This window comes from Sinocyclocheilus anshuiensis, unplaced genomic scaffold, assembly GCF_001515605.1.
Source record: "Sinocyclocheilus anshuiensis isolate Anshui unplaced genomic scaffold, SAMN03320099.WGS_v1.1 scaffold1487, whole genome shotgun sequence".
NCBI lineage: Eukaryota > Metazoa > Chordata > Actinopteri > Cypriniformes > Cyprinidae > Sinocyclocheilus > Sinocyclocheilus anshuiensis.
The window spans coordinates 576,496-589,461 of record NW_015555817.1 but is presented as its reverse complement, the minus strand read 5'-3'; the positions used below and the strand labels follow the sequence as shown (position 1 = coordinate 589,461).

Below are 12,966 nucleotides of genomic sequence, written 5' to 3'. Positions count from 1 at the left end.
TTGTGAGTGTTTGCAGCGTGTTACAGTATTTGGTTGCATTGTGAGTATTTGCAGCGCATTACAGTATTTGGTTGTGGTGTTAGTATTTGCAGTGCATTTCTATATTTGGTTGCGTTGTGTTTGCAGCGCGTTACAGTATTTGGTTGTGTAGTGAGTATTTGCAGCGCGTTACAGTATTTGTGTTGTGAGTATTTGCAGCACATTTCTATATTTGGTTGTGTTGTGAGTGTTTGCAGCGTGTTACAGTATTTGGTTATGTTGTGAGTATTTGCAGCGCATTTCTGTATTTGGTTGCATTGTATTTGCAGTGCGTTACAGTATTTGTGTTGTGAGTATTTGCAGCGCATTTCTATAGTTGATTGTGTTGTGAGTATTTGCAGCGCATTTCTGTATTTGGTTGCATTATGAGTATTTGCAGCGTGTTACAGTATTTGTGTTGTGAATATTTGCAGCACTTACAGTATTTGGTTACGTTGTGAGTGTTTGCAGCATGTTACAGTATTTGGTTGTGTTGTGAGTATTTGCAGCACATTTCTGTATATGGTTGCATTGTGAGTATTTGCAGCGCATTATAGTATTTGGTTGCACATTTACAGTATTTTGGCAGCACGTTTCTGTATTTGGTTGCGTTGTGAGCATTTGCCATGCATTACAGTAATTAACCATGGTTTATTATACACTGAACAAAATAAAAACAAAAGTGTTGCGTTTATAATTTTGTTCAGTGTAGTAAAAGTGTAGTAACCAAGCTTTTTGGCGTATTGATTACCATTTGTATAACTACAGTTGTACAAATACCATGATTAAACTATGGTTAGTGTAGCAAAACCATGGTTAATTTGTGGTTACCATGGTTTAACTATAGTAACCATGTTTTTTTTCTTAGATTGTAAAACCATGGTTAAGTTGTGAGTATTTTCAGCGCGTTGCAGTATTTGGTTGTGTTGTGAGTATTTGCAGAGTGTTTCTGTATTTGGTTTCGTTGTGAGTTTTTGCCACGCATTACAGTACTTGGTTGCAATGTGAGTATTTGCAGCGCGTTACAGTATTTGGTTGTGTTGTGAGTATTTGCAGCACGTGTTGTCAAACTGATGATGTTTTCTTAATTTGCTGGTGTTTTTTCTATTTGCATGTTTTTATTTTTTCATTTGCAGCCCGTTAAGTCTCTTGGCCACCTTAGAATGAGGATCAGGGACTGTCATGGTCACCATTCGCTTTCATTCTATTAAAAAAAAAAAAAAGAGTAGTTGTGACATGCTGCTAAATATCATATTTTCATGGAAGATAAAAATCCATGAGGGTTAGAACAACATGAGAGTAAATGAATAAATCCCATGGTCATACTAATTTGAATGTCCAAGATTTTTTTTCATCAGATTTCACACTTTAAATTATACAATGGACATTTGCTCATTAATGTTAAACAAATGAACCTGAAGCTTCCAACTGTTTTACATGATTTATTATTTAATAATTTATGTTATCTGTCAAATACCCCTCTCTCCTTCATCTATACCAGGGGTAGGCAAGTTCGACTGCGGCTCTCTAGGACCGAACTTGCCTACCCCTGATCTATACCAATACACTAGAGTACATTGGAGACAATGTTCTGTTTTTGATGGCCTTCAGATTGAGTAATGTCATGCTCACTACATTCTGGTATACTGCCATGATGCCAGCTTTCTCACGTAGGGGTTCTGAGTGGGAAAGTCCATTAGAAGTTTCCTGGAATTGGCCTAACAGCTGTGGTTTACCTCAACAGCTTCCACAAACCCGTCTCTCTATTTAGCAACAGTTGCAGGAAAATAATCAGAGACAACAGCGCTCCACTGCAGCACTGACGTTAAACCTCATTTCAGCTCGTTTAACATCGCATAACTTTTTTTCCATGGCTTTATTGGCTCTTCGGCTTTCATTGGCTCCATAAAACACATTTCTGTTCTTATTAAATCCTGCAAGCTTTCAGGCTGTGCTCACAGGATATGTGAGCTGAGGAATCCGCTCTCCGTTTATACGTAAGTGAAGCTCACAAGCGTGCATTACTCCTGCTGGGCTAACTGGGCCGTCCTGTCTGCAAGAGAATAAGATAGACTAAGTGCTATTGATTTTCTAAACTTCATTTGAGCATCCCACAATCTGCTTAAACACATTCTCCATAGGTCAAAAGCCCAATGCTGTGGGTGTTTGGTTGAAGTATGAGATAAGAAGATACTAAAGATTCATTCATTGAATTCATTCAATCATTCATTCAAAGATGTTTGAAGGGGAAAGAATTATTATTGATGACAGTTTGAATGCTCTCTAGACTGTGAATGATCTGAAGTTTTATTTTGTTGCTATTTGTGACAAAAAGATAACCGATCTAACGAGATAGTCTAACTATTTTAAGAATTGGCGATTTTGTATGAAATAAATAGCCTACATAAATAAATACACCACGCCCCTAAACCTCACCCTCAGTGAGATTGTACACATTCATACAAATACATTATTTCCCAAAGCGTAAAATAGTTACGACTGTCATGAATGTTGTGATATAAATATTAAGAAATCATTTTGAAAGTGTTGCGAGATGATATTAAGATAACTATTTTATATATATAATATGAATGTAAAATATAATATATACAAATTTTATTTCAATAAATAAAACTATTATAGGCTATAGTTATGTATAACTATAAATTATATATGGATATTTATTGTCTTACAAACATTTTTATTAACGATTAAGATGGCAATATACATTGCACATCAAATATTATATTGAGACATCATTTTGTAAGTGTTCTGAGAAATAGTATTATTATAATTTCATTTTAGACCTATTTTCTACAGTTCTTTAAAAGAACTGCAAATTGCACATTCATGCAATGAAAATGATTGTTAGATGGCAACAGCATTGCACATCAAATATTATGTTCTTTTTTTTTTAAACAACCATTTTGATTAAACTGGAGAAACGAAAGCAATATATTATGAAATATTGTAAAATGTTGTAATATACACTATATATTTGCTCTGTGGTATTGGCCTCTGCATCAAACTCATTTACAACATGGTCAAAGCTTTTATCATCCTAACTAGCCCCATGTGACCACGCAGCCATTAGTGGAGGTTTGGATCATTTATGAAGAGGAAGCAAACAAAAGTTCAGTGGGTTTGGAAAATGCATGCTTGCTACAGATGTCTTTGTGGGTCTCCATGTCAAAAATATGAATAACTGCAAAATGCTTATGTCTGAAGCACCACTAAAAATAGCATTAAAAGTTAACATTTTTCACAAGCAGTGGTTTCTTCGGTATGTGTCTTACAATATAGACACCAACTTACACTTTGATGCAGGAATCACTTAAGAATAACCTCCATTTGAGGCAGATAATGACTAAATGTAAAGATGAAAGGAATGCACTTATGTGAACACGAACAGGATATCAATTACCAGACATGCTTCCTCTGATCTCCGTTGCTCAGGAGGCTGGATGGCTGATAGCAGAACAGGATGTACTGTAGCTTTTTTCAGTCTAACATTCACAAGTAATTCCTGTGCTAATGGAACTCTTCCAAACAATCTGCAAAAAACACACTTAAACTAGACCATTAGGTAGGTTTGGTTTAATTTTAACATGCAGAAATATGGCACCGTATTAGCAAATTTTGCAAAATTCAATTATACTGTAATATTGTAGTTTTCATTTTAGACATGCATGTGCTTTTGGTTGAATATAGCCCTTGTTCATCTCTTATGAGTTCAATATATATATTCAGTACAATATTTTTGCTACACCCAGGATGCGGCCCATCTCACACTGCATTCCTCCACCTTGCATCCTTATGATCCTACTCCACACTTCCAGAAGGCTATGAATCAAAATGACAAGGAATAAAATTACTTTTCTAAAAAGAAATGTAAAAAATAAGTTTTACCCAAACAAAAGTAAATTCTCTCATCATTTACCCACCCTCTTGTCATTCCAAACATGTGATTTTTTTCTTCTGTGGGACACAAAAGAAAATATTTGAACCCACTGAGTTTCATGCTATGCACAAAAAGAGACATTTTTCAAAAGATCTTCTTTTGTGTTCTACAGAAGAAAGAAAGTGAGTAAATAATGACAGAATTTTTATTTTGGGGTAAATTAGGCCTTTGAGCTATATAACAGATTACACAAAACGTAGGCCTATATTACAAGAATACAAAAAAAAAATGAAACCATCTATATGATTTTGTATGCACCTGCTCCACTGTACCAGCAAACAGTGTACTGAAAAGTTTAATAAGTCGTAAAAGAAAAGAAAAATAACAACAGATTCTCATTCTCAGAACAAGTCACATTCTTGTTATTGCAACATGCAATACATTAGCATAATATAATGCACTTGCACTATAGATTAAAAAAGAAATATGTATAGATTTCACTTTGCAAAGGACTAATTTTTCTTTAAAAGAATTCAAATGTATTGAATCCAACAATATGAACAGCTGATTGTGATATTTCATGTAGATCATAATTTTAAAAAGACAAAGCCATTTAAGATTTAGTGCAAAATTAATTTGGTGCTAATGCATTCAAAATCTCCAAGACAGCAACAGAAATGGCTGGAAGCCATCAAGATAGGTTAGAAACAATTTTTCAGTGAACACGAGTCCTGTCCTTGTTTCACATGGCATTCATCATCCATCTTCTTTGGTTATAGCTCCAATACCCGTTTACATCAATGCTCACAATTATGTCCAACTAATACTCTGGGAGAAAGAAAAGGAAATGAGAGAGACATTTAAGTCTATGATCTTAATTCAACTCGTTTGCAGACAACAAACGCCTTTTTTTTTTTTAAATAATGCTGTTTTATAAAAAATATAGGCCTAATTAAAATACAATCAAAAATATTAGCTGTATATTTATAATACTGATACTGACAGTTTCATGTTTTTAAAGCGGAGTTGGGTGGGACATGTCTCCGATATCTACTCCCCTGTGTGTGTGTGTGTGTGTGTGTGTGTGTGTGTGTGTACTTTATGGCTATTGTGTGAATATGTAATAATATATCATGTTAACATAAAAAAAATTAATTGTAGTCCGATTACAAGTAGGGGAGAGCGGGTGAGTTGCGCCAGTTTTTAGTGAGCACATGACAGTATTGGGTCCAACTTAAATATGTACTTAAATGATGCATCCTTGGGAATAACCACTTTGGGTCTAAAATAAACTGCTTTCAAAATATGGCTTTTCAAAAAAAAAAAAAAAGGTCTCTTGGCTAAATTTGCCCCCAGTGAGGGGTAAATTGAGCCATATGGAGTTAAACTGTGCCACTAATTATGCTAAAGTAAAACTGAATATTTTCACCTCATGCTATAACAAAGGAAGAGAAATTCATTAATGACTTCTTAAAATCTATATGCGAGTCTTGTGATTGACTGGCCAGCCATCAAGGGAGTTTCCTCACCTGTGGCTCAAGATGCTCCCCACGACCCTATAAGGACATATAGGTTTGGATAATAGAATGGATGGATGGATGACTTCTTAAAGGTTCTATTTAAAGATACAGTTCACAACGGTTTTTTTCATTTAAAAAAAATTCAGAACAAAAAGTTCAAATTGAAGAATTAAAAAAAAAAAAAGACTGCAACTGACCTTGCAGAAATGGGCTATAGTAATCAACATCCCACTTATAAGTGTTGCAGGGAAATACAATTTCATAAAAACTTCACTGGCCAATTTTCATAAACCAGGCCAATTTAAAATTTACAGAACAAAATCAAGTTCAAAACAAAAAACTAAATCAGAATCATGTTTGGTGTAAAATTAATGAAATATAATGTAGAATTACAGTAAAATAATGTTATAATCATAAGAAGGGGTAAACTATTGGCTTAACTTACCCCAGGAACATTAGAGCTAACATCATGCTAACAGTATATACATTATATCTAACCTCATATTATAACCTAAAGCAAAAACCAGAGATGCAAACAGGTAAGGGGGAAAAACAGTGAGAACATGAACTGTTCGGATCGGGGGCATGCTCCACACGGATATTTGCTTTACATGCTCATTTGTAGTTACTTTAAGGTATTTAAAAAAATATTTATTATTTTACCTTATATGTCCAAAAGTGTAATTTTTCACAAAAATTTTTTTTTAATTAATATCTTGTTGCAACATTTTACAAAAATTAAAATTGAATATATTTGGTCAAAATCCCATGTTATAAAAGATGAAGTGCGATGCAGGCTATTTAAAACAATATTGGCTGATTAGACGGCAATGCTGACCTAAAATGCAAAATGTTTACCTTCTCTCTCTCTTCACCGTTTCCACATCTCAGACCTCAAATACATAAAATATTACTTTTTTTAGACATAGTTTTTGAAGTAAAGAGTAAAGAAAATACTATACAAAACGTATTGAATCAACCTGGGGCCAGTTCCATAGCCACAATGTTAAGACTCTGTCTTAAGAACTAGTTTGACCAACTAGCGGTTGCCAAGAGGTAATCAGTATTACTTTCATAATACAAATAAGACCAATCTACCTTTCCATAACTGAATTTAAAAAGCTATGACCAGTCTTGAAGAAATAAAATTGTTATTCATCCATTCCCTTACCAAAATGATTAAAATAGTCTTTGCACTTCATTGGTGAGACCCAAAGTTATCTTTACTTGTAGCCTTTTTTTGTCATATATCTTACAGCATGTGGGCATAAGAGTGATAAAACATGGAGAGGGTGGAAAATGTTCAAGAGTGGAAAACTTTTAAGTAAATGTATCTGCTTGATAAACAGGCAGTAGATCCAACTCAGCTAGCCTCACTGTCCAACTGACCATTGACGCCCTCTATCGGTCATATTTTACATAACACTTAAACAAGTGCAAGATAACAATAGTTTAGTCTTATAAATATTATTAATACATCTCTAGCATTTTACAGACGAGTGACATCTTGCCCCGACCTAAACTGTATGAAAATACACTTTTCTTGAGAACAGTTTAACATTTCAGTTAAAAGCTTCATTTTATACATGACTCTTGTATGAAATTGTGATTTTTGTTTAGTTGTTAACTCAACAGATATGGCAAAAAATATACTTTTTAAATTATGAATTATGGCTTTGAGTCAACCCGTTTCAACTATGTTCAAGCCAGTCAGGAAAGAATAGCTTACTATTATTTAGTGGTCATAATGCATTACTTATGCTGCTGCCTATACCACAAATCATTTAAATGTTGTATAAGTGCTGTACTTAAGAGCTTCAAAACGGTAAGCTACTGTGGATGAGACAAGATTCAGAGCACATGTACCATGGTAACTATAGAGATTTGTCCATTATTGGACACATGCAAGTTTCATGCCTGGACAGCAGCTGTTGCAAAGGCTAAATGTACAGAAAATAATTTTCAATGACTTCTACCATGCATAATATACTACATACATCAAATATACATTATAAAACACTCATTTATTAGTTAGTTTGATATTCATTTTGATATTACAATACAAAAAAAGACCATGGATTCAAATTCATATTGATTTGTCCATTATTGGACACATGCAAGTTTCATGCCTGGACAGCAGCTGTTGCAAAGGCTAAATGTACAGAAAATAATTTTCAATGACTTCTACCATGCATAATATACTACATACATCAAATATACATTATAAAACACTAATTTATTAGTTAGTTTGATATTCATTTTGATATTACAATACAAAAAAAGACCATGGATTTAAATTCATATTTTATGGTAATATGGTTAAAAATTGATATGGTACATTTTTATCAAATTCACGACAAAAAGGTAATATTTCTTTACATTTTTTTAAGAAATATTTCTCTATTTAAGATATTTTCTGCTTCAATAAAAAAAAAAAAAAAGTGAATTTTTAAATATCAAAGCTCTACGACAGAGAATGAATAAGATCCACAGCACTCTCGGATGAAAATGGTGCATGCTGGGTAGAGCTGACCACAACAGTTCTTCAGCTGGCAGCTTTAGCGTCAGGACAGGGTCATAAAGTTTGCCAGAGAAGAACTGCAGTAGGTCAGCCAATATTCACTCATCAGCATCCACTACAGACCTAGAAGATAAAATCAAGACAGAAGATTACTTTTCAAAAATAACGCGATATGTTCCACAACCACAAGTTTGTTCTCCCTGTAATTACAAAATCATTTTTGATACTGCCATTTCCACGGAGTACCATCAAAATACAAATATGACACTTCATTTAAACTAAAACATACAGGGCTGAACAACAAGGATGTCCTGCTGTCCCAGGGTCAGTGAGAGTATTTCGGATTGGTTTGCCCAATTGGGTCAGTGCAATATCTTATATTTTTAATCAAGTACATGAATTTTATGCTTTGCAAACCTAAAAATGTGATGTTCTGAGACATTTTCTGGCAAATTCTGCTTGTCAACTTCGTAAACATTAATTTATGACATTAGGTTTCGGTTTAATCAACTACAATTTCAAGTTTATGTAAGAAACATACATTTGATTGAAGTTGATTTTAAAATTAATACATTTAATCAACTTAAATTTGAATTCATTTTTCATCTTTACTGTTATGGACTGATTGTCAAGCTTATGCAACTTAAAATTTACCATAATTTCATCTTATGTAACAAAGAAATAGTAAAAGATTTATTGCTTTGAAGAAAAAAAAAATGCTTTTTCATTATTTCAGATAAATAAGATTTTAGATTAAAAAAAATTATGTACAAAAAAAAAAAACACAAAAAAAAAAACATAGGCCTTGAATGTATATCTGAATAATTATTTGCACAAGTTGCTGCACATTTGTAAATCATTCTTACGTAAATTCACAAAAAAAATGATGTTTCAATCATGATGTTTGAGTTTCACAAATGAGGCACCAAAAATGCCCATCATTCCTCAGATCCCCAACAAGACATGCTGAAATAAACTTCTTGCTTACAAGCGCGTTTTGTCTCAAAAGAGTCTATATTTTCCGTCGCACAGAAACATCACATATACTGAATCATGCTAACACTATGACTCAGACTCACGCACTTTCCGTCTTGTTTCCCTTCCCGTGCTGCGTTTGGTAATCATCTACCATTCTTTCTCAGTACTCCGTGTCCCTCGTTCATTCCACCCTCCCCCATCCAGCAAGCCGGCGCAGACACGCAGACATGAATCAGCAGGCATTGGGGGTGGAGGCCAGAGGACAAGGTAAGGCCTTGAGAGCACAATTCAGACAATGTCATCTATGATGCATACAACAACCACAAACACGATAAACAGTTTGAAAATTATACGTGACTCAAATGTTTCATTCTCACATGGGAAGCTTAAAGGGATAATTCACCCAAAAAAATAATAATTTACAGTTCTGTCATGTACTTTGAGGCTTTTCTGCCCCTTGTCCCTATCCACTTATTTTGTTTCAATCAGAGCAGCTTGAACAACTTTCTAAACATCTCCTTTTGTGTAGGGATGTAACGATTAACCGCGAGCCGGTTGAAAATCAATTAAAATATGTGACGACTCAAATCGGTTGAGATGCTAAACAAATCGCGATTCATTTAGGGGTAGGAGTTTATATGAATCCATGTCTGAGGGGAACTTACTGTCTTTAGAAAAGTTTAGATGGTATTTTTTCCTTTTCATCTTGCCTCTGTATAATGCATATTAAAGTTCATAAGTGCAGCGCTGCTTTGTTTACAGCAGAAACCAAGGAAACGCTATAAGCGCCACCTGCTGGCAGAGAGTGAATCTGCTGTTTCTGTTTCATGCTGATATTTTCGGGATTATACAATCTAATTTAGATTAAAAACTGCTCATGTTGCAGCATACATGTGGGTTTCAGGTGGGAAGCGTGCAATCTGTGATCGCGTGCAGTTTCTGACGCTCGCTAAAGTTTGCAATCGCTTTCTTTTGTGCAATGTTTTATCGGTTTCACTTTCAGCAAGGAGGGGAGAGGATGGAAAGGGGGGGGCACAATAACTCGTTTGGGGGGGCAAGGCCCAAGAATGTGCGAATTTGTGCAAACAGGAATAAAAGTTGTTGTTGTTTTACTACCTCAACTGTTCAATTCAGCTAGAAAATGCAGTGAATTGTATGTATAGCTACATTTTTTTGTATAGATAGAGGCCTGTTTTTCCAATGAGCATGATACAAAATTCATGATTTCTGATTGATAAAAAAACGAAGGCCTCAATGATATCACATAACGCCTGACTTTGGACTTTTGTGTATTCTTTATAATATCACCAGTAAATTATTATTTATGTGGTAATTAGTGCTTATTAGTCATTATTTAGCATTTATTCTACCTCAAACCTCTTACAAAACTTATGCTATACAAATCACCTAAATGAAATAAATGGATGTTCATTTCAACACAATGAAATTTCCAAGCGTGTCGCAGCAGTGCAAGCAAATTAGCCTGAATTGACAATGTTTGCATATCTGAACATGCTCGTCTTGTTCCCCCGTCACCAGTCGATCTATTGATCTGGTCTGGGTGTACAGAAGCTGCAATGCGTGAATGGAAAAGGGAAACATTAAGGTCAGCTTGCTATTGCTAATGGTTAACACACTAGCCTACATTGTTAGCACTAAAAAAATGTGTCTTATGGTACCAAGACATGTTTGACCCTTGGTATCTAAAGTTTTTGCACAAGAACAAACAGTTAAACTGCTCAACTTCAGCCAATGTGATCAGTTGGCCTCCACAAGCATAGACCATACAGTTAAACTCTGACTTTGTGCTAATGCTGATGTCTTTTCTCAGAGCTGACAAAGTGGTATCTATGAGCAAACAAAAGACTGAATCAGTTAGTGTGTGAGAACTGAAGAACAGAGTGGGAAGATGTCTCCATTGCTCTTTGCCATTTAAGGGCGGAGGGGAAAAAAAATAAGAAAAAAAAATCATCGCACTGCAAAGCCCGAGGCTGAATCAGATGTGACCGAGTACTGACTTGCCATGGATTCTGCAGGCAGGGCAAATGGTGGCCATTTTAATGCACTGGCATCAATACAGAAATATGCCATTTTGTATTAAAAAAAAATGTATCTTGTCAGCATCATGATAATTATTACTTAAGGAAGTATGGTGCACACATACCTTACCATTGAAATCATCTATAAAACGAAATGTGGTTTTGTCAGTTTTGCTTTTCATTACAGCTGGTTGATTTTAAGCAGCGCAACCCACCTTCCAGATCCACAACAGGGTAAAGTGCAGTCTGAGATTATAAATGGACTCCTCAGCCATGAGGAAAAAGGTGGCCATGTTAGCTTTCTGTCTCTTAAAGGGCTGTAACTGCATAACAGTACTTCGATTTGAACACCAATTCAGAAGAACGGTCTATTTTTGGATGCCTGGTTGAAAAGTGTTGGTCTATGACTCAAACACTAAGCTAACTGGGTATCAAACCAATGACACAGATACAGTATGTCACAAGGAGTGTCTTTTCAAGGATTTCTGCTGATACGCATTGTCTTAGTGTCACGAAGTGAAATACTCATTTCAGGCCTGCTCTTCACAGACAATCTACATGTAGAATATAGTAAACAGCACATTGTTCTTATATAGATTTTATTCTAGTTTATATTTGACTTTTTTTCTTTTAAATCATGAAAATAAACCATGCCAGTATATTCAGTGGCATTTAAAGGTTAATGAAGTAACTTAATATTAACTTATAGTATCATGGGATAGAAAAAAGGTAAAACAATATGCAATTATTATTAACAAAGTAAATTATATTCAATTCTAAATTAATTTTTTTACATAGCCTATAAAATTACGTAAAACAGTGTATACATGAAATAGCTGAACTATCAGAGCATATATAGCCTATAACGTTTGCTACGTCACTTCCTAAAATCTGTAATATTCCACTGAAACGTTCAGTGACCAGCAAACCCGATTGTAACGTAACATATCGAGCAAAAGCTACGGAGATTTCCTCATCAGAGGTGAATGAATTACATAAGGATGTTCTTACCCAACCAAATCAGGAAACACACTTTAGCAGACACGTTGGCATCTATGCAGCAATAAAAAGGACTGACGTGATTGTACCGAATAACTATCTTGTATTTACTCAACATGTCGGATAAGATTTTTCTTGAGAGAACTTTAAATACAGAGATTACACTCGCACCGATTTGCGCCCTCGAGTAAAGGCTTTAGTAACGTTAGGCTGGAAGTTTGGCCGGTATAATGGAATGAAACTTATGTAATGACCTCCGCCCGGTATCCAACATATTCGATGATGGCCTGTTCTAATATTATAATCGTTCATTTTATCGCGAATGTAACGCGTATTCGTAACTCTGAAGAATCAGATTTTTTTCCCGCCCCACCTAAAGTGAACTGCCTCGCCTTTCCCCGGAGCTAATAAAGCTGCTCCATCTAAAAACCCCCGACAGAAGCAGACTGCGGATTAGATTGACTACAAAGCTGGTTAATGTCTGTATAGTTGATGAACATAAACGCTCACCTCACCGGTAAAGTGATTCCTCCGTTCTCGCCTCACGGTTACCGGCGTCTGCGATCAGCTGGCAGAGGCAGTGACGCGATTAGTAACAGCTGGCCACTGGGTCCGCGACGTCAAGGGTTCGCTATGACGACTGTCTTCCGTAGATTATGAATGACTTCCACTTCAGCCAACGTTCAGCCTCGACTCCCAAGAAAGGGGGCGGGACAAAATGGTTCCAACCAATCAAAATGATGCCTGCTCAGCCAATCGTCCGTACATGTGAAAGTTTACTGAACATCCCCCAAAGTTAATTTCAATAAAATAATGATTTCAACATGCCAGGTGTATACGCAATATATACGCAATGCTCTTATAAACAGATATTGCTCTCAAAAATTTCTACATTTTTCTAAACCATATGTGAGGGACCGAGAAGTCAGGAACAAGGAACACAAGCTTTCCACTGGAAAATGGGTCTTTATTTGACGCCCCCCCCCCCCA

General features: G+C 35.4%; 1 long non-coding RNA gene across 2 annotated transcripts; it reads right to left on the bottom strand.

Moving 5' to 3' along the window:
- Window positions 1–7,843: 7,843 nt before the first annotated feature.
- LOC107675211 (uncharacterized) lies at window positions 7,844–12,611 on the bottom strand. Of its 2 annotated transcripts, none has more exons than XR_001632580.1 (3): window positions 12,487–12,611; window positions 9,040–9,212; window positions 7,844–8,083 (listed from the first exon to the last, which is right to left on the bottom strand). It is a non-coding gene; the product is annotated as an uncharacterized LOC107675211 (long non-coding RNA). The 2 variants fall into 2 exon arrangements; XR_001632579.1 differs by having other exon boundaries at window positions 9,044–9,212.
- Between the last annotated feature and the right edge of the window lie 355 nt (window positions 12,612–12,966).